This window comes from Bombus vancouverensis, chromosome 12, assembly GCF_051014615.1.
Source record: "Bombus vancouverensis nearcticus chromosome 12, iyBomVanc1_principal, whole genome shotgun sequence".
In the NCBI taxonomy this organism is placed as follows: Eukaryota; Metazoa; Arthropoda; class Insecta; order Hymenoptera; family Apidae; genus Bombus; species Bombus vancouverensis.
In genome coordinates, this window is record NC_134922.1 from 9,353,797 (window position 1) to 9,376,732 (window position 22,936).

At 43.1% G+C, this 22,936-nt stretch overlaps 1 protein-coding gene across 6 annotated transcripts in view; it reads right to left on the minus strand.

Annotated features, from left to right (window-relative positions):
- The window catches only part of LOC117155571 (zinc finger protein castor homolog 1), a 122,964-nt gene extending 105,096 nt beyond the window's left edge, over positions 1–17,868 (minus strand). For 3 of the 6 annotated variants that reach the window (XM_076623185.1, XM_076623187.1, XM_076623184.1), the window contains exons 1-2: positions 16,390–17,867; positions 8,303–8,429 (exon numbers count right to left, since the gene is read on the minus strand). The gene's annotated coding sequence lies outside the window, so the exon portion shown is untranslated. Of the gene's footprint in view, positions 1–8,302; positions 8,430–16,389 lie in introns of all 6 variants that reach the window. The other 3 variants (XM_033331683.2, XM_033331682.2, XM_076623186.1) reach the window with 2 other exon arrangements.
- Between the last annotated feature and the right edge of the window lie 5,068 nt (positions 17,869–22,936).

The following is a 22,936-nucleotide window of genomic DNA, read 5'->3' on the forward strand; positions in this document are numbered from 1 at the left end:
CAGATATCACGTTTCCTTGTTTTCTTGTTTGACGATTGTTTCTTTCGTTCGACCGAACGATCTGCGAATTGGGAAGCTTCTGTGTAATTTACGACAGAGATCACTGCGAGAGCTTGCGAAGATTTTGTAGATGCTGCGAGTCTTCTTTCGTTTGATTGACTGGTTTGCGACTTAGAGAACTTTCGTGTAAATTATGGTAAACGTTATGGTATGGAAAACGTTAGATCTCGCGAAGATCTCGCAGACTATTGTGACTATTCTTTCGTCTCGTAGATCAATTTGTGCGTGAACCACGATATGACATCGTCGTGGGATTTTGTGAGGATCTTGTAGATGTTGCGACTGTTCTTTCGCTCGACAGATCGGTTTCGAAATTGTGAATATTTTATGTAAATTTTAATAGAAATTGCGCGCTCGTACGAGGTAAAACTTCTATTTGGATGGTGATAAAAATCGTTCTGAGCCTTTGATACGTAAATCTTTTAAGATTCTAGAGCTTCTACAATCTACGTCAATCATAATTACGTGACTCTTTTTTTCATTCGATCAAATTGATCTACCAACTGTGAATTCTCTCCGTCGATGACGATAAAGGTCGTCCAGAATTTCCACGAAGATATTCTTCATAATGTTATTCCCCTTCGATGTAATAAATCTATTTTAAAATATAGAAGCTGCGACACGAATTCTGACAAAAATTCTCCCAAACTTCCTTCGAGATTTCCATTCAATAAATAATTATCCACGATATGGCAATCGCATAAAGATTGTAATTGAATGGTTTACAGGATTGAACACAGAAACTACATCATTGATACTATTACGTCAGTGACGGGCATGAGTAACGGTACACGGCTTATAAAAACATTGGAGTTAATCCAAACAGAGTAATCTGGTCGATCGACGAGGTTCGAAAAGAGGCGTCGCGTCGCGCGGATAATTTTTATCGTCACAGGGTTTTTTAATCGGATCTCCGGCCCGAACGTGACGCTGCTCGCACGCGATATCGTTTCGTGTCCATGTTCACGCGGCGTTTCTTTTCCTTTCTTTCCTTTCCTTTCCTTTCGTCGGTATTCCGCAACGGTACGCGAGAAACCGGAGAGTTCGACGAGGGGACCGGAAATTAATTGCTTGCACGGCAATCGATCCCTGATTATTTCGTTACGTCGTACGCGAGACCGATTACTGCTGACGCGGAAAAGTCATCGCCCCCATCGACTCCCCACCACTTCAAACGCCTACACGCCTCATTTTTTTCGACTTTTCGCAGAATAATTTCCTGCCGATTAAGCGTCATTCGATCGCCGAATTAAATTCGTGTTACATCGTGCACTTAGAAACTGCGCCGAGATATTTTATAAAATGGATCGAGTCGCAAGTTTTCACTCGAATCGATGCAACCTGCATGTGTGTATTGGAACCTTGATCCTCGAACCTAAGCATCGCCGATCCTTAAAGACTATCATTTTTCATCGTCTCGAACTTTGTTTTAATATTATTCTTCTGTAGTAATACCGTCGTCGTGTTATTTCTAATTACTACCTTTCTATGCAATCAGAATGGTCAATAAAGACCAATCGTCTTGATTTTCTGCCACCATATAAATTTGACTTTAACATTTCATGATAGTCAGATACGTACTCGTAACGCTATTACTCCATATCGGCAGTTTTCTTAAATAAAAATTAGGAACCGAAAAGTTGAAGCTTGTTGGACCTGTTTGTATATCGGGTTGGCAACTAAGTGATTGCGGATTTTGTCAATACCACCTAATGATAAAATCCGCAATCACTTAGTTGCCAGCCCAATAGAATATCGAAGCTGTTTGTATTAGCGTAAAAAGATACTTCTCAATAAATATATATTAACGTGTGAAATAGTTGGAGCTTGACGAAATTCTTTGGGATAAATATAACGAAATACTTTGGTACCAAATGTTTGATATATTGATCGTCGTAACGTGGAAGAATAGAAGATTATCGGTGACCAAAATCGGTGATCGATATAGTATCGCCGATGTAAAGCTGAGTTGTAATAAAAACAGTTTTCACAATTTTGACAGATGAATCGCAGAATCGTGGAACTAGTACGTCAGTCGTGACATCGCCTGATTATATTCTTCGCGTGATAATATCTTTCTGTGCTTGAACAAAGGTTTACAACGGACTACGCACTGTTCAAATTTCGTGCATCGAGAGGGAAACCAAAGAAAAATCTTAATGAACTGGAGCTTCCTAATAAACCTAATAAATTTCGCACTCGGCCCGCTCCACTTTCTCACGAGTGCGAATATCAAAAATCCTTCTCGGGAAAGTAAGCAGGTACAGCCGAAATATTCTCCCACGAAATTCTCTTTCATACTAAAAGCCAGCGTCGAATGATCGAACACATGCTTAGGTTTCACAGAAACAAGGAAGCGAACGAGGTTTAACATTTGCTCGGATGAGAAAAATCCCCCGGGTCGTTCCGCGCGAAGAAATCGGCCGATTTCGCGGAGATAAAAGGCCGGATCGTGCAACAGAGAATCCAGCTGACCTACTTGCCACTTGCATTCTTCCGTTGCAGTGTCTCTGCGCGCTATCGTCGCCGTTAGCGCAGGTACACGCGCGATATAGCGCGTTCCAAGCTCGTATCGCGTATCTCGCGTTTTACGATCCGCCATGCACCGCGACCAAAAAGTCCGTTTCAAGAAAACTGGAACTGAACAGTCGTTGGAGAAGTCGGACTATTCGATCGATAACACGCGGCCAGCCTGTCGCTTTTCTTTCCTTTATGTATATAAACGAGGACGTTTTACTGCCGCGATTTGTCCGCCGTCACCGCTAAATTTCTATGTCTGTTTTATCAGTTCGCCTGCTTTGTTATCCGTTTAAATGGTCGAAAACTAATCGGAGACAGCGTTCCAAGTTTCCATTACACGCGTTGGATTTCCTGATTATCGCACGAGGGCCTCAGGGCGATTTCGTTTTTATGCCGAGTGAGAATGGCGAGTGAGAAACGAATTGAATTTTTCTGAATTCTCTCGATCTTGTCATTTGTAATCCTACTTTCTGATAGTGTCGTAAGTCATGGGAGAGTTAACAGGCTTGAGATTTAGTATAAACGCGCGTTAGGATTCTAGATCGAAGTTGATACACGTTAACTGTATGGTTATTGTGTGAAAGATTACATCGTACCGGTTTTGGACATTTTACCGGATATTCGAATTTCACGGATAGATACCTCCGTCTTTCCATAAACAGAAGTTCTACGCGATCGATGATCAACTTGTCAAAAGCAAATGGTTCTGCTTCTACAAGCTCGTTAATTGCAACATGATAGTACAAATAATTGTACATTGAAAGGTGAATTTTCTACGCTGAACAGCAGAGATATATTAAAAAGTGTCCAAGTAACTTTACCGTGTTATTACCTAACCGACGACCGCTATACTCGTTTCCTCTTTTCTCTTTTCAGTAGAAAAATATCAGAGATTATAGTACGAGATAAGAGTTTTAATCGAGTGTGCTAAGTATACATAAGGTAAAGTGTCAAGCTGGTGAAACCAGGTGAACCAAATATCGAAGTCGAGTGGGTCCTGCGGCGGTCTCTTCCGAGCAATCCGATTAACGTCACATCTGGCCAGAAGTGTGTGTTGGTGACTTTCATAAATATATGCCTCGTGCTGCATAATCATAAATCTAATGGCGTGTCTTGTCCGTTCCATAAATGACGCCGCTGGAATCCTCCGGGTGCAAAGACCCCCTATACGAATTCTTGTCCCGGCTTCGATCGAGCGCCACGAATTTGGATCCGCGAAATCGACTTTCTAATCCTCCTCCGAGACCTCCAACCTCCCACGCGTTCCTTGCGAAACGTCCCTCTCGTTCATTAGGACGATAGAAACGTCTTTTTGGCGTCTTAACTAAGAAAGTAATAAGAGATTCTTTCCTAATATTTCGCGTAAGGATTTTTGTCGATTCTATAGACTGTTAGACAATCAGCGATTATTAACTAAAATTATTATCTTACGATAGGGAAATAAATCTATTGTTATCTTTGACTTTTGAATTCGCATGGACAATTCATTACAGCCATATAGAAATTTTGATGTGTTAAGATATTCGTTCTCTGATTTTCTACATAGAATTTTTGTCAATTCCATGGACAAAAATTATTTCTTTCACCGATAGTCAAATCTAACGTCGATTCTAGCTTTTGAATTCGTACAAACAATTCGTCACAATCATACAGACTTTCTGGCGTTCTAACAGCTTCTTTCTTCTACATTAGATCGTTATCGATTCTATGTGATTGTACCGGTCAAACGCTATCGAAGAAGTAGCCGGAGAATGTAGGATGCTCTGAAAGGAAGCTGGATCTAAAATTGTTCTGTGAAAAATTTGCTACTCCCGAAGAAGTACTCGATATATCGACAAAAAGAAACAATACTTATTTCTAGCTATCTACTATATCTGGTAAGAAACTGTATCTACTTCAAGAGACAACACGAAGATGACGAAGTTTCATGTAACCTGTCAAACCACATACTGACGATCTGATAAGATCGCAACAACATCGCGTCGCTGTTCCCTTCGAAACCTAAGAAAACGCCAAGAAGAAATCCTAATATTTGTAACGTTAATACTCGTCCATAAGAATCGGTCAATTGCAAAAAAAAAAAAAAGAAAAGGAGCAACACCGCGAAGCTAACCTAAGAAGTAGAAGAAAATAAACCAGAGTCGACGTATAAAGTCTCGAGATCTGGAAGAAAATCCGCTTAGGAACAATGCAAGGACCTGGTCGAGGTCCCCGTTGCGGAGAAAAGCCGACGTCGGATGGCGGAGAACAGCGGCAATCAGCTGATCCACTTGGGACCAGTTCTCAGGAGGAGAGCAGCGCTGGAACGCGGTGTGCGTTCGCAGGTAACGCGACTGAAGCCATGCAAAATAAGTTGTGTAGGTGAGCCAGACACGAGAGGAGACGTGGCAAGGCAGAAATGCGCTAGGGTGGGAGGGGGAGAGGGAGGAAGAAGTCAAGGAGGGAAAAAGAGAAGAAAGGAAAAGAAAAGCTGGAAACGAGGCTGTGCTGGCGGGGACAGCTGGCGACTGGAATGTGGGTTAGGCTGCCCATAGGTGGGCCGCTCTAATTATGAATTAATTCCTGAATAACGGTCGAACCCGTGCGACACGAGCTCGCTGATGAAAACGCGATCCGGAGAACCGGTCGCACACCGTCATCGGCCCCGGTGCTGTCCTCTTCTGTGCTCGTTTCCTGTTTCGTTGTCACTTCCTCCATTTTTCTCCGCCGCTGTCCAGGAAGAAAATTCTTAAACCTTTCGCGCAGCTTTCTCGAACAGATTGAAACCAGATTCGGCTTACAGTTTTCGATCTCACACTTCGTCAGTGTAGGAAGACTGTTTTCTGTCGCCTCCTCCATTTCTCTCGATTATCATTCGGAAAGAAAATTTCTCTGTCTTATGGAGACTCCTTTTTTCGGAGAGGTGCAAGAAACACTCGTGGTTCTTCATCTCTTGATCCTTAATTCGCTACTATAGTAGAAACTAATCGTGGATGATGCGTCTCCATGAACATAATTGGATTTATGGTATCGTCCAATGTTTGATTTGACGTGTATTTCGTCGATACATACAAAGGCACGACCGGAATGTCTGACAGTGAAAATACGAAATTGTAAAGAGAAAAATGTTAAAACGTACTGTGATAGATATTCTAATTTATGTTGATGCAATTGAATTCATTAGGTTTGGCTGATAAGTGTGATGGGGGCTTATCCTCATGTATGCAGCCAAAATGCTGCGGTTATGTCCAAGTGTATAAACAAGTTTGGAAATTTTAATAGTAATCGCACATGTTGCAACAAGACTGCGACATTACCATGTTCCAGCAGCGAGAAAATAGAGTATAAAGATCAGCTTTTGTTACAATATACCAATATATAGTTGAAAAGGAACGTTAATATGTAGAAAATGTTGGCAAATCTCGACCTGCTTTTTTTCCATTTTACTCAAAGAAATTATGGGCACGAGAAAGAAAGCAAGGACACACATCGAGTATATTCATCTACGCTACTTTAACTTCGTTTTTTCGCTTTCTTCGCACGAAGTTGTATCTAAGATGACATTTATCAAACGCTGCAGTAATTTTCATTATGTATTTTATTTCATCCATCGCGGTTACTATTCCAACGTCATGTTACCAATAAATGAACAATGAAATCTACTAACTCAGCTCCTAAACCTAAAACACTTCGATTACAATAAAACCGTTTCCAATTTCCCACTGCCAGATTAATTCATTAATTCAGTAGACATAACGACTGACCACTGACGTCTGTTTCGAGAATCCCGCGACACAAGCTGCCTGAAATGTCCTCGATATCTATCACCTAATATGATACAATAATCTATCATCATCTACGATCTCACAATTTTCCAATTTCCCAATGCCCTGTTAAGTCGTAACGAAATACACTAGTCTGACCATTGACATCTATTCGACGAATCCGGCGATACAAACAAATCTATTAACTCAGCCTCTTAAACCTTCAAACCGTCCCAACTGTAATAAAAAACCTTTCTTAATTTCCCAATGGCAGATTAATTCGTAACCGAACACCGTGGCTGACCATTGACATCTGTTTCAGGAATGCCGCGACAAAAACTGCCTAAATTGTCCCCGTTATCTATCGACTTCGAGCAACTTCCCCCGACCAGAATTAGTGTTGGAAACCCAGAGACCCAGGAACGCTCGAGTCTGAACGTAGGGAATGAGAACCGAGGCCGTTATCGGCTCTTATCAGCCGGCTTAATTGCGCGGTGTAAAATCGTGCGAAGAGCCGACCGCACGAGGGCTCGACTTCTTCGAGTCTGTCCTATCATCTCTCCCCTACAGAGGTGGTATTCCGGGTGTTCACCGGAAGGTCTCGAGTCGAGTGGTGGATTTCGAGGGAGCCGAGCATCCTGTCGTCGTTCGAGGATCGACTGACAGGGAGAAGCACGCGAGCAGCAAACCGCCTCGAGTCGCCATGCCACGAGGTGATGAATGATTTCTTTGACTCCAGAACGCGGCATTGACTTGTCGGAGGGATCATCGTGACAAACGATCTCGGATGCGACGCGACACGCTCCTCCTCTTCGCGTAATTAGACATCGTCCGACATGATTTCTGTTACGAATCGCGGAAAGAAACGAATTATACAGAAATGGTTGAAAGTACAGTTGCTTGCAAAAGTAGCGGAATATTTATGGAAACAGTTTGTGGGCGTGTATCATGTATATCGTACGAAGTCGAACTCGTAATGGGATTGTATACTGCATCATGATTGTACCGGGAAAGTTTTTGAAGTTTTTCAAAATTTTGAACAAACCTGGAGATCTCGTGGAATAAATTTTATTATAATTCGAGCATGATATATACGTAGAAGCTACAAGAACATTGATTTTTTTTTTTTAAGTAGCATGTTTTACAATGGAAATATCAATCTTGAGCCGCCAAAATCAGTATTTTAACGAATTCATGTATATTACTTGAATTATAACACAAATTCTTCCGAGTCTCTGTAAAAATTTTCTAAGCAATGCAAATACTCTTTCATTTAATTGTACGATTTTAGGATTGTGGAGCGTTTATGTAAATTGCAATAGAAATCGTTCTGGGTTTTGTTAAAGATTTTGTACATGATGTAACTCTTCCTTTATTTGACAAAAAATTGCGAATATTGTACAGTATCGTATGTTATGAAAAAAAAGACACACATTTGACGTGCCTCGAAAAAGAACGAGGCTGATGGTTCATCTCGATGTACTTGAACCGAATGGTTGGATCTCTGGAAAAATTCGATCTACTATTTCAATCTACGGAAAAATTTAGTCCAGTGGTTCGATCTATGAAAAATATCGGTTTATTGGTTCGACGTATGTAAAAATTCAACCTATTGGCTATAACGCGAATTAGGAATATTTAAACCGATAGCTGGCCGATTACCAACGTTCCGTTATTAATCGGTTAGTGGCACGTGATCGATGGAAATCATTAATTCACGTGTAACTGACCCAGTCTAGATTTATCTCGAGCGATCTTAATTAAACCGTAAGTAGTACCACGGGCTCGCAATGGCGTTATTGATACACGTTTGACAGAGTTGCATGCAGAATTCTGCGTTTCGTATCGAGCGGTGATAAACCGACATTCCAATCTCACTGACATACGAGATCCAAATTGCTAACAATTTTTTATTCCCCGTGTATCATTACCCCACGCGTAATTTGACTTCAATGTTGCCACAACGACGCACGACAAACCTTTTTACTTTCTAGTAAATTCCTCGCGACACCTTCGTCTCTGAGATACATTGCCCGATTCAAAGTACAGACGGGTCGGATATTGGTTTGTCGAACGAGCTACCAGAAAAGGAAGAAACACATTGGCCTGGAAAAAGAAGAACGAAAGAGGCTTGACCAAATGGATCGACGATTCAATTTGATAATTATCGTTGCTTAATAACCAGAGAAGAATCGCATAGGCTGTAGATCTTGTTTCGCAGCTTTCCATTTCGTTCGTTGGCCGAAAGGATCCCGAAGGGATTCTTGCCTCGAAGGACAGAAATATGCGCGAGCCACGCACGTCTGCTGGAAAAGGAGAGGAAACCGGCCACGGCGGAGGGAGGCAGAAGAGCAAAGTCACCGATTTAAATTGAAGTCGGGGAACACCCGCGAGGGAGAAACATTCGCTGGCCTATCGGGTTTAATAACACCCGGCACCGACTCTATCTGAAATTACGGATGGTGCTCCGATCTCGGCCTCTTTCTGTCTCGTTTCTCCTTTTCCAACTCCGTTCGAAGATCGCCACGATACGCTACAACATCGGCCGTGGACGGTCTTTTTAAGAAAACAACGTATGAAGAGCGACTGTTTTTATTTTTCTCTTTGAAGATTGACGTTTTCAGTAATTTGCGTGGGTTCTTTTAATTTTTAATCTACAAGAGCACGATATACGATTCAAAGTCGGAATGGACGTTCTTTCGTAAAAAAAAAAAAAAGGAAAAAAGAAAAGCAACAATTCTGCGGAGAATGATTTCTTGTTTCGTAGTGTCTTCGAAAATTAGAGTTTTCAGTAATTTGCACGGAGTGCTTTTTTATTATTCTGGACAAATTGCAGGGACATATACCGTAATCGAAAGCAGGTTGTACACGTTCGTTTAAGGAAAACGATGCATGGATAATGACTTTTTTTTACCTATTTTCTTTTGAGCTTAAAAATCAGCGTTTTGAATAATCTATACGGAACGTTCTTCGTTCATTTTAGAGAAACTGAAGCAACATAATCTGTAAGCAAGAATAAAAGGGTTTGATGTGAACGCCTTACTATCGAGTTAGAAGGGAACGTAGAAGAAAACGAGGTTGAATTATGTCCGTGATAGTGAATTTGATATTTCAAATTACGAAAGATTGATTATGATATAAGTAAAACGGCAGTAACTAAACGGAAAATTAATGCAACGAATAAAGAAACTCAAGTGCCGATAATCAGAAAATTTATTAAAAAATTCGCAACGTAACGTATCAGCTTCTGAAATGAGAATTTAAGTACTGTAAAGAATTACCGACTACCTACTTACTAAATTAGACAAATTTAGAGAATCAAAACGATATTAGAAAAATCGTAAAGCAGAGTGGAATTGGGAAAATTGGATTCCTGTACGATTATGAAAATTTATGGTGAAAACAACATATTAGACGATTAGTAGATGAGGAAAAAGGGGAAAAGAGAAAAGCTAATAAGTAATGAGACTTACATTCTCGATAAAATTACAACAACGTTTCTTATCTATATTTATAAGGCAGGTATTACTGAATTCTCGCTTCGACGATAATTGAAAAGCTGTTGAATTAGCTATTAATTCCTACGGTCTAATTTATGCGTAAGGAGCCATAACTATTCATAGAGCGCGCGGCGATATTCCATTACAGTCTGACAGAAAACTACAATCCGTATTCTCTGGTTTCGACTCGCTTTTTTCCCTCTTCTCCTCATCGTTCTACCTCTCATTCTCTTTCCAATATTACACGCGTGTGTTTTACTCGCGTAAATTTACATATACGCGTTGTAACAATCATCGAACGCAACGTGGAACAAACGAAACACGAATCGAAAAGGAAATCCTTTCGCTCGTTGAATTAATCGTTTCAAACGCCCACGAGCAAGCGTCACCTATTTATCAAAAATCACAAATACTCCGTTTATCTCAATTTTAATTTATAAAATTGCAATTCACAAATTGACTCATTAAGAACCAACGTCGCATTAATTCAACGTGTCATTTGCAATTTTATTGTTTCCCGCCACTCTGATTATATAAAAGAATTCCAAGGATTTCTTCAATACTCTTTTCGTTAACATTCTTTCCACTTAGATTCTACGACTTTACGATGTCTAAATTGCTCGATTCCTAATGCGGTAGCCGCCAAAACTTTCCAAAACGCGCGTACCATCATAAACAGGGTTCCGCTTAATGTTAGAAACACCAGATTAATCAAACTGAATAATTCGTAATTTTTCGCCGAAATTTCATCCATTTTGGAGCGACGCATTTTCAAAGGTTCGGTCGGATTTTCCTTAAGTAGAAGCTTTCTCCTACACGTTGCACCTTAGTTTCTTTCATACATATTTTATAGCTTATTCGTTCGTAGTTGAAGCGTTAACGTCGGATTTTTCAGATCCGTTACGAAACAGAAACGGGAATATTCATGGACGGGACGTCGACAACGTCAAGCGAGATTTGCATCAAAGACGTACGCCACGCTCGTAAATCCTCTTCTCGGCACACACGGCTCGCTCTCGATGGATCTGTGCCTCGGCCTAAGTCACCTAATAGAGTATCCAGCGGTGGCGGCGTGGAAAACGACGAATACGAAATCGATAGAGTGTGTTCTCTCTCGGTGCGACAAAGCAACACGAGATCCTCGTGTTCAGCATCGCGGCGAGGATGCACGAAGAAGAATAGACGCGACGCCGGCACATGTGGCCGTCATTAGTCATTCGAAATTCTTCTGTCTTCGCTTTTTAATTCGTGCATCGAGATCGCCGCGGTTTCACGGCCGCGTCGAAGCACGGCCCGAGGGTAAGAGAAGAAGAATACGGCCGGGCAGAGCGAAGCACACGCGTAACGACAAAGACAACAGAAAGGCAATGGGAAGAGAAGAAGAAGAAGAAGAAGAAATGGGAGAATGGTTGTAAAGGGAGGTGAAGAAGTGCACATTCGGACTGGAAGGTTCGAAGGGAGGGGGGAATGAGAGAAAATCACGCGTGGTTCGTCATAAGAGGAATTCCTTTAGCGATACTGGGCCCTCCATCTCCTCGTCTTCTTCTTCTCCTTCTTCTTCTTCTTCTTCTTCTTCTTCTTCTTCTTCTTCTTCTTCCTCCCTTATCCCGCCTGTTTCGTCCCTCCCGTCCCTTCTGGCCCACAGACTCCGTGCTTTTTTACTGGTTTATGGGATTTTTTTCACGCGGACCGCCGAGTCGTACATCAGAGAAGGCTGACTGAGGTCTTTCTCTCGTTTGGATGCCCCCTCTTTCTCTTTTGCACCGCGTGTACGCGCGTTCCATCGCCTCCTTTCTTTCTTTCTTGTTCGCGTTCGTTTTCTCTTCCATTCTTTTCTTTACTGTTTCTCTGTCTGTCTGTCTGCCTGTCCGTCTCTCTTTCTCCGTTGATCGTGGTTGAAGGGTCGTGTGCGTGTTGCCATGAGGGAGAAGGAAAGAGGAGACGAACAATAAAAAAGAGCAAATGCCAGCCGCCATAAAAACAACTGAAAGTATTAAAAACTTTAGGCCTTTTACTGCCGAGCTGCCTTCCCGAGGAAGGTACAGTCGGACGTATACGAACGACCCGCCTCGAGAACGCTCTCTCTGATGCCTTCTGATCTTCCCTTCGTTCCCCCCACGCTTTGTCGATCGATGGTAATTGAATAATTGTTCGGGAACTTCCGATCAAACACCCGAGGGCCGTTGCTTTAACTTTCTGTATCTCACCATCTCTCAATATTTTCATCGTTACCGGTTCACGCTTGTAGAAGTTTGTATTTTTGACGATCACGCTAATTCCGTTCAACAGATGTCGCAGTCAATAGTCTCGTTAAACGATACTCGATTCGTCGTAAATAAATAAACGAATAAGTCACAGGAATGAAAGAAGCTAGAGAACAACAGTTTCCACTGACACGTACGGCGAAAGGGATTCGGAAGCAAGAAGATTATATTGTAACATGCCCGTGTGAACACCAGGCCGCTTAATTCGATTTTATAGATTAGGCAAGAAGTTTCGCCGGTCCAATTTACCAAACACGCAATCCGGCACACGTAGCCCGTTTCTTTGCGGATCTAAAGGGACCAGAACTGTCGAGAATTCGAGCGATTCGGAACGCGTTAGACCAAGAAGAATTCATTTCCACGCGAAACCCGATCTATCGGCTGATTCTTCTTATCTTTTCTTCTTGCCGCGAGGGCACACGCGAACAACAATTCGTGACCCGACAAAACCGTGAAACGGAGGGAAAAAGAGCGTTCGCCTGGGTGGCGGATAGTGGCGAATATGGAGAGAAAGAGAGAAAGAGAGAGAGAGACGAGGTATGGCGGGTAGGAGTAGAAAGAACGAATGACGGGGGATGGAGGCTGCGCCTCGTAAAATTATCGTACTTTAATAAAACGTGTCGTGCAAAACGCGAGGATAACGAGAAAATATAGGGTTCGAAAGACTCGTGAAATTTATAGAGCGATCGCCAGGTCCGCGAGCAAGATGAACGAAAGGAGAGAGGGCGAGAAAGAGAGAAAGTCACATTTTGGGATGGTCAGGCCGGGTTTAGTTCGGAGGCACAATAAGATGCCGAATAAATCAACGGAAATACCGTGAGTATCGAGCTCGCAAGTCGATGTTTTACGATCGAACGTGATCGTCGAGCCTTGAATCCACCATCGAGACCAGAAAAAAAGCTTGGAAACAAGTTTTACAGTTTCCCCATTTCCTCGCTCGTGATACGCGTACAACACGAATGGGATGTTCTCCCATCCTCTCCACGTCGACTCCTCTTTACCGCAGTCATCGATTTCAATAAATATTTCATCACATATTCCGCGAACGATTACAGATTCATTAGATTATTTTTACCGGAGTCCGAATGAAACGTGCGTCGTCGTGTAAAATCGGTTTACATGTTGTCATGTAAAATAGGTTAATAAACGTGCTAATAGGGAATCCTTCTTCTGTGTCGAAGATCGTTTTCTTTTTAAAAGGTCTTCTCTCTCCGTGTACCTGCTCTATTATTTTTAAGTGATTCATAAACTGCAGTTACTTGAAAATGATTTGCCTCTACCATTTCTTATCGTCTTTCTCATTGATAGAACTATCATTGATTCGACGATAATTCCAAGCATTAAACGTAGAAACTGTCTCTCTAAACGAGGAAAAAAACGTATAGAAAAGCCCGGTTATTCGGTGGAAATTTTTTCATCGTTGCGCGAGACCAGATACTTTTTAAGTCTAATAAGGAAAAGTACTCCTATACTATCTTTCGTCGGCAAATCTTTCCTAATTTCCAAATCACTTAACTCGCCGATAATATCAAACACGAAAACCATTTTTATTCGTCGCGTCAGGCTAATTCCTTTTTAAAGCGAATTAAAAAAACATAGCAACACTAGAAACTTCAGCTTGATGAAACTTTCTTAACCTCCAAATCATCCGACCTGTCAATAACCCCAACGAAAGTCTCGAACTTTCAAAGCATCCTTTAAACCAAACAAAAAGAAACAAAAGAAAAGAAAAGAAATACTCGAAACGAAGAAACCAAGAAGAGGAAAGGAAAAGCACCTACTTAAATCCCGGTCACTGGATGGAAATTTTTAATCACGGCCTGAGATCAGCTAATTCAAACAGCGCTAATTTGCGCGGGCAAATTACGCGGGACCGGCGGCGATAACTAAACAACGGTGCGAAAAAAGGATAAGAAGAAGGAAGCGGATCGCAGCGGAGGCAGAAACGGGAGACGGTAGCGCGACATAGTGGAGTACGACGTTCGTGATTCTCTAATCTCTGCAAACCATCCCCCAACCTCTTCGCCGGTTCGGAGTGGAGGAGGCAAGAGTCTTTGGGTGCCCCTGGAGGGCACCTCGACTACGTTGTACCGCACTGAGAGGGCCGCGGCAGCAGTAAATCTCGCGGACAAACAATCATAATTTTCGAAGAGCTAACAAAAAGCAAGAGACTCTTTAAAGGGAGCCGATGCCAGGCAACATGAAATGCGGCCGCCTCCGCGCCTCCAATTGTTTCGAGGTTTTCTTTCCTCCCCTCTTTCGCCAAAGCCACCGCAACCTCCTCGCCCTCTTTTTCTCTCCTCGTCCTTTCCTCCTTTCCACCAGATTCGCATCCGCGTGTATCAACAAGTGTGCACTCTTCCCTCGTTGATTTCTTCATTCCTTTATCTAGAGTCTTTCTTGCCAATTGTCTTTTTTACGCCGATCTCTCCCCTTCGCGGTTTCTTACGCGTCTCTTTTTTCTTTTCTTCCCTCTCTTTTCTTCCTACGGCCTGTTTACTTTAGAACGTGTCGGTAGATCGATCCTAAATGGCTATATCGCGAGGGGTTTTGTCGGTTTAAAGGGTAATAAGAAAGATTCCTTGGAGAAGAGTCGCGGGTCTAATTTGGCGCAGCGATCGGACGAGCAGCTGCTTCTTGCGATTTACTTTAGGAATTCGCGGGGTGGATTGCACGTATTTCGAGGCTGAAAAAGGAAGAAGGTTCGCGCAAAACCTTCAACTCGCACGCCGGTTTTTAGTCTCTTTACAGAGGAGAGTTTCGAGCGAAAGAGCGGAAAAAAGATCATAATTCAACCTTGATGTTCTCCTCCGATTCTTCTCCGCGTTTGTATCTCTTCTGTTTTAAATATTTCCTTCGTAAAGAGCGTGCAATACACGAAAGGCGAGAAACACTAAAAGCAAACGTACAGAAACTATATATACGTACAGTATCCGATTATATCTATTGAAATAGAGAATCCATTTCGATCGTATGGATCATCATTCAAAATCATAATAATTCAAATCATAATAATCACAGAGAATTAGAAAAGAACACTAGAGATTTCGGTATACGACCAACATGCTTGTCATCCATCGTGAATCGAAACGAAGAAGATACGTCACGCTAATCCTTCTAATATTTCCAGCAAACATTTCACCATAGATATACATATGGTTTCACTTACCAAATCGATCGCAGCTACGCGAGAACAGAAACGAACGATAAACCCGCGAGGCCAGCGTAAACGAGATCGAATCCGATAAGTGTAAGGGGAAAATTTCCAAACGACACTGCATGGAACATGAAAACACCACCTGTTCCAAGACTCTTTGTTCTTTTTTCTTTCTCTCGAGACGGCAAATTACAAGCCTCATTTTCAACGTCTCAGCAGTGGTTGAAAAGAAAAGAGGAAGAAAAAAAGGCGAAGGAAATATACAAGACGGGATGGTTAATTCTCGGTGTGCACACCTTTATCGAACACGAAGGAGGAAGTTCTGAAAACGAACAGGGGCAGTGCTTATCGAGAGCCGTGATTCTGATTACAGGCTCTCGGGACGAAGAAATCGTCAGGCATGGTTCGCCATAAAAATTCACCCCCGGCCAACCCCCGGTTCCGATAACGTGTTTCTTTCCGTGGTTGGTTTCTTAAAATCCCGCTAAGATAACATCGTCGCGTGAAATCAGCCAGCGTTTCTCAGTTATTTCCACCCGGCCAGACCGTGAGCAGCGCTAATTTTCCGCTCTAACCGAACGCGATATTCTCTTACTGGTAATTACGTGTATCTGTGCAGGTCGAGAGGATTCACGCCATTCGACAGACATGTAACATGTGCGTTTTTAGAATATAATCCTGAGAGTCGGATGAACTCGGTCTCGCGCGAAAGAATATTCTCGTAGTCGGGTGTCAGCCGCGAAATTTTTCCTTCTGCTACGAAAGAACAATGCGTCCATGCTAAATCCGGCCTGTGAAACGCGCACCTCTCAAAATCCGAGGCTAAGTGGCTGCCAACTACTTTACAGCCCTCCCCTGCAATAACCCATCACTTCCCTGACATAATTCAAATACTTTGTTACTGCAGGCGCGCGGCAATGTTCACTCGCTCGTATAAATTATAAATAAACCTGCTCCGCGACCCGTTTTAATGGCTTTCCCGAAACTCAGCAACGAAACATTCTGCTCGCTAACGATATTTCTACTAGACGGAGGCAGACTTGCCATATTTCCGCGCCTTTTTGCTTTTTTTTCCTAAAGCGCGAGATTATTGTCGACGATTCTTCTAAGGTCTAGTTAGAGGGTAAGACTCTTCAGGTATTTACCTCGACTTCTCTCTCTTTCTCTCTCTCTCTCTATTTCTCCCTTTCTCAACGAGTATCTCCGTTTCCTCCGCTTCTTGTCTCTCGTTTGGTGAACATAGTAGCGCTCTCCCGGCGATGAGATCCCGGAATTCAATGAAAGGTGGATGGGTCTGACGATAGTCGTTGGTCGTAACTTCCTTACGTCGATTTTCCTACACGAAGAGGGAAACTTCACCCGATCGCGTGTCGTCGCCGTGTCTCATCACTCACTCGTATAGTACGGTGGCTCTGTCTAAAGTTTCGTGTGGCGGAGTGTATCACTTTGGCATCGCGTTAACACCGATCAGTTCGAACCGACTGAGGTTGCGAGCCAGGTATCGATCACCAAGCTTGTCTCCGGTAATCTATTCCCTCGAGTCACACTGGTCACGAAAAACTTGTCACATCGATCGTATATTTGCACACCGTCCACGAAGAGAAAAAAAGCACTGGCCCTGTTGTTTTTTTCTTTCTCTTTTTCCCCCAACAAGTTGCACTGTCATCCGATGGACATCCACGAAACGGATCACTTAATTCGACGCAACACGAACGACGACTCCGGCGACCCTTCGACGACGCCGTGGAACCGGAAGTCCCCGGTACCAGCGCGAATTCACGAAGAGAAGTCGAGAATTGGCGGCGCGCGATGATGCCACTGTCCTCTCTTCCCTAGCTCGGCTCTCTCTACTCGCGCCTGAGGGGGTGGGGAGAGGGTTTGTTTGCCAACTGGTGGTGGCAATGGTCCGCAGAGGGTGGGGTATGCGCGCGTCCACCGGACGAAACGAGCGAGATCACGATAAGACGCAGAAACGTACGAGGGGGAAAACGTTTCGCGTCGAAAGCAGCGCGTTCAAACAACTCGAAACGATGGAAAAACGTCCTCCACCTTACCGGCGATTCTTCTGGGGGGTTGATCGCGACGTATCCGCGGGTTCTCCACCCGTGAAACTCGCTACCCGGTGTGCCTTCCACTCTACACCGCGGAACACTCCACTCCGGCTGCTTGGTGGGGGAGGCTTAGGTTGACCAGAAGAAGAAGTGGGGGTGTTCCGTGGCTTCCGTCCGGAGGAGGCGGTCTGGTTCCGTGTGTCTAGCTGTCCACTGACCGGGCTGATAGGCCAAGGCGATCCTGACTCCGACTCGATCCGAGGGAGAAGGAAAAAAAAAGAGGAGACGCTGGCACGATCCCGCGAGACCGCGCGCGGTCCGCTGCTAAATCGACGGTTCAACCCCCGTTTTTCACGGGGTTATTAGAACGACGTCGGACGATCCGTGGTCGAGAGAGAACGCGTGAGAACGTAGAGGCGTCCGAAGCAGAGAGAGAATCTTTCACCGAGCCCAGAACGTAAAACAAGCGAGTGCGCGTGGCTCGGCTGGCGCGAGATGACTGAACCCCTCCGAAGGGTAAGAGAGAGACAGAGTGGAGGGGAGCGGTGCCACTTCTCTGCCCCTTCCTTCGCCGCTTAGGAACGAACGCTGCGGTTCGTTGTCCCCACCAAAGCTGTCCTGGAACGATGCCCCACCCCGTCAGACGGAACGACACGTCGGGTTCTCCCCGCCTCCGCCGTCGTTCCACCTCGCCTCTGACACCCTCTCCGCGTCCCGGTTCCCAACCCAGACAGCTCGCGTTCTCCCCACGCGGTTTTCTGTCTTTTCTGTCTCGCTCGCATCCGAACCAACGGACTGCGATGTTCGCCGCGCCGCTGACTGAACCGGAGCCTACCGAGAGAGAACCGCGGATACACGCACTCCGCGAGGCTAAACGAGGGAAGAAAAGAGAAGGAAGCGTGTGTGCCACCGCCGCCACGCACACAAACCGCTCCTACGAAGTTCTTCTGCTCTTCGTCTACTGTCGTGGCACTCGTCCACCGGCTGGCGAGCGGCGTGCTGCGCCCCGGGGCGGCTTTCGATGCGTCGTCCACGTGCTTCTTCTTATCGCGGACTCACCCTCGAGTCCGTGCGAGTGGAGGGGGTTTGTGGGTGGGCCCAGAAATAGGCTCGATATTACGAGAAACACGTTTGTGTTCTTTGGAATTCGCAGAAGCAAAAGTAAACTGATTTATTGTTAGATTCTGAATTATAAGGAAAATTACGATCGTCTAGGGAGAAAGTACAAGCACAGTGGAACCACGTATAACAATATCCGGACTGATCGGAGGGAAAGTGGTTTGAATAACCCGACGGTTTCAATAATAGCACTTTATCAGTTTGAATAATGGTAGCTGATATTCGGAAAATTGAAACTGACCAGACGTTTCTGTATCGTGTTCGACTGTTCTTTCTTTGGCATATGGAATTTATTCATGATGCCCAACAAATGATTGCGTATATCCGTTATAGGAACGTTCGTTTAACTACGCCTGGTCTCGGTTTAGATAATACAGACTCGGTTACGTGTTTGTATATCGTAACCTACCGTATACACACGGAGTTCCTTCTTGGAATTTCTAGGAGAATAACCAAGCTAATGTTTTCCAATTTAGTCCATGTATAATTATAACGTTAAAAAAAAAAATCGCAATCGTTCCCTCATTTAATTTCGAAAAGCAAAAGTTAGAATTCCAACATCTAACGCGCAGGCCCACGATAGCCCCCGATGTATCTCTAAACAAATATTTAATAAAGAAAACAAAGAACGAAGGGGTCGAAGAACGATCTCTCACTCCGACACAGAATAACCAAATATTTTTCGAAATTCGTACCGGGGGTTGGAAATATCCACGCGCGATACGGCGAAGTCAACTTGCACCCCGCGCAGAATCGCCAGGGTGCTGTGTCGGCCAATGACGTCACGCAAGCTCTTCAACCCTCCGTTAGACCCTCCCACATTTTACTAGCTGAAACGGGGTGCCCGTGTCATCGTCATCGCTTATCGGCGATTCGTTTCACAGGGGTGACGATTATCCCGCTCTCTTCTCAGTTAGTTGTTAATTGAGACAGAGAACACTTAGAAAAACGCATAGTCTCTTCTCACTCGGGAAAATTAGGAAGTGGCTCCTTATCGATCGATACCCTAATCTCTCTACCGTTATCTATTCCTACGTCCCTTGTCCCTTTTTCGCATACATGTGATCAATATGGCATAGATAAACAGCGTATGTAGACTTTTCGAATTTTAATGTTCAAGTTGTTTAATATTTCCAGTAATTAAACCTGGCTTATTGTCAAATTTCCTATCATTTTCGCGGACCACCTTAGAATGATCTAAGTGATTTATTTCACCAAGAGAAACGACAACTCTTCGCTTGTCCGACGCTGCAACTTGAAAACTATGATTCGAATTTTAAAGGTCTGGGCGATTGGAGAGATCATTAGAAAATAAAATTCCGCGAAGCACGAATAAGCGATTCATTGTACAAGTGAAACGACGAAATCTTCCTCGGTATCTGATAGCTCGAAGATGGAAATCGGAAAATTGCAGCTTTCCATGATTTAAGTAAGACTCCGAACGAATTGTTAACAGCTAATCGATGTTACAAAGAAAAGTATGAGTATGGCGTAAACTTAAAAATCGAAATTGATATCTTGAAGGTTTCAACGCTTAAAAATATAATTACAAGATGAAATTCGAAAAAATGCGAATAAATCTGCGAGTTTGGCGGGACAGAGGGGTCAGGAGAAATAAAATTCTAAAGGATCAAAAGCGCGGACCCTACAGCGAGTCGTTAGTTTGTTATTCCATGCAAAGAAGCATTCTCCCGTTTTCCATAGTTACAGTGGTGGAAACAAAAGAGCGGCAGGGCGCAGGCTCGCCCTTCAAAGGGAAGCTACGAGAGCAGGGGTAAGCTCTTGTCCAATAATGTTGAGAGTTTCGCCACCCTCCGACCAACGTGGAACCTCCCCCTTTTTTCGCCGCGAGCCCCGTATGGACGAGCTTTGATTCTTGTAAAGGTTCAATCGTAAACATAATGGAGTAACAATGTGCCGAATTAACTGGCGCTGGATGAAACAAAAGCGGGAACGAACGATTAAAAACGATCCGGAGCCAGTGTTCCCAGGAGCCGGCTGGCTTTTCTTTTCGTATTCGGTACAACCGACCATTCACGGGTCCCTTCCAACTTTTAGATTGACATTTCCGAGCCTATTTACATCGTGCGGGTAGTTTATAGCACGGATTAAAGATAATTAAAGCTGAAAAGAGTCATAAGCGAAAATAGGACTCATTCATGTACCCACGCGGTCATGTGAACGTTCTTCCTTTTCGATTCATCGGTGGTTCGACATCCTCGTTCGTCACGATTACCTCGCCAATCTCTTACGTTGATATTTCTTGATGTCGTGCTTCGATCGCTGAGCTTTATCGTCAGCCGTGGTCGCGATGTGTATGAAAACAAAGAATCTGAACATGCTCCTTGAGAACTACGATCAGATGGTTCGGTTCTTTTTTAACGGCTATTTGAGCAACTGCGTTCTTTGTGTTATGATTCTCTATTGTTGAAAGGTAGTATATTATGTTTGAGGAAAATACAAAAGAATTGTTATCGATACCTGTAGAGTTTCGTCCCGATTTTGAGTCAAAATTTTGCTCAAGAAAGAAGATTTCTGTTTGTCGAAACAAAGATGTGGATTGAAAGATAGAAATTGGAAGAGACGATTACTGTAATTTGTAATACCTTGACGAATATAAAATATTCAAAGTTCGTAAATGTATGATTTATGTTTATTATTCTTCAATTTAGAGTGCTGAAACTAACATATGAAGCAAGGAGTTAATTCCCTTGCGAAGAATATTCGATCTCGAACCTACGATAATTTCAAATTCCAACACTAAATTTATATAATTTTCGTTCAATTTAAATAGAAAAAAAATAGGGTTCATCCTAACACATGTCGGAGGAGCCTGAGAAAATGCAGATAAAACGCAGCTGACGTATACTAAACACGAATTACAATTTCGCTTGGTAACTGTAACGGTAACGCAGATTCGAGACGATGAAACGAAGAAACCAGGAAATTAATTTCGTTTCATCTTGGCTGGTGGCGTCACCTGCGCTCCGAGGGATTCCCACTTAATTCCAGGGTTGTTTTTCACCCCTTCGAAAGGTCAGGTAGTCGATGTTTCGTGGAAACTAGAATGTGGGAAAAAGGAGTCGCGGCCCGTTAGGTTCCGCTGGCGAAAGGGTTGCTGCGTAACCCTTTGGAAATGGGTCAGGATACCGGTCCCTGATCGTTTCCTTAAAGACCCGTTTAGCCTCGTCATATAAAATATCGTGTTTCTTCAAATCAAGATTTACCTGTCGGTTAATGCATATACATCGTTTAACTAAAAAAACGCTTGATTTATTTGATCGACCATTCAATGATATATTTGATAATGGTACCAGAAGAAGAAAGATGGAGCGTTAGTGTGTCATTTAATACTTTGTCGATCGATAGGAAAAATTTTCTCATTTCGAAATAATTTCTTATCTTACTTATATATCTTTATTTTTTCATATAAATATAACATATAAATTTGTAATCGTAATACACGGTCCAAAACGTATTAGCATAGCATTATATTTACCATGGCATTTACGTACTAATCAGTCAGCTCCAAATGTATTAAATTTCGTATCGTTTAACGATATTCCTTTTGTAGCCACTGTATGTACGTCTTGCTTACTTTGTAACCCTGTTGACAGACTTTAAAATTCCGAGTCACAGTTTTTTCCTTCCTAACGCAGAAACCTTCTCGTTAGCTTTACCGAAGGGTTTCGAATATCCGGAAAGAAGGGGTTTGTACCGTTTCGATGTTCATGTGAGAAAACCATTAGCCGAGAAAGAACCTTTAAATAACGGGCTACCGGATTCAGCCGCCGTTGCCCGGAGGGATGGATCGAGAGAAAAAAGAAATATCGGTACTTTCGATTCCAGGTAGTCAGAATTTGATAGAAATGTCTTTTCACGTTAAAGAATAAAAAGAAAGGTAGAAAGACATTAGCGCGTAGCTGAAAATGTCTCGAGAAATCAATGAAAATTTGGACATATTTTCTTCCCTCTTACTATGTTTATTGTAAAGTAACGTAACGAATTTTTCAAAAGTATTATTCTTAATGATCATTTACTTTTATAAAAGTTTCGCATAAAATGCTTTTTCACGAGATTAGTATTGGCTTTCAGTGAGATAGAAATATGACTATATTATCCCTGTTTATATTTATCTTATCACTTTATTGTAATCATTCGCGTGTAGCATATCTAGATAAACGTCAAAGATCCAGTTCTAGTTCTAGTTAGTTGCAGTATTAAAACTGGTTGTAGAAGATGAAGTAGAAACCAATTTAGATGCTCGTCGTATTGAACGTCCCTCGACCAACGTTTGATTTCGCGAATCTTCCTCAGGCGTACGTGGTCTGACGCTTTGTTGGTCTACAGATGGTTTTCCACGAAGACAATTAATCTATCAACTAGATAATCACCTCTCCGATCTTTATCGTCCAGGGCAGACGAACGTTCGTGGCACGCGAAGCGACGAAAGTTCTTACAAGAAAAAGTTTCGGAAAATGTCTACTCGATGAAGTTTCCTTAATCGACGAGAAGTAAATTA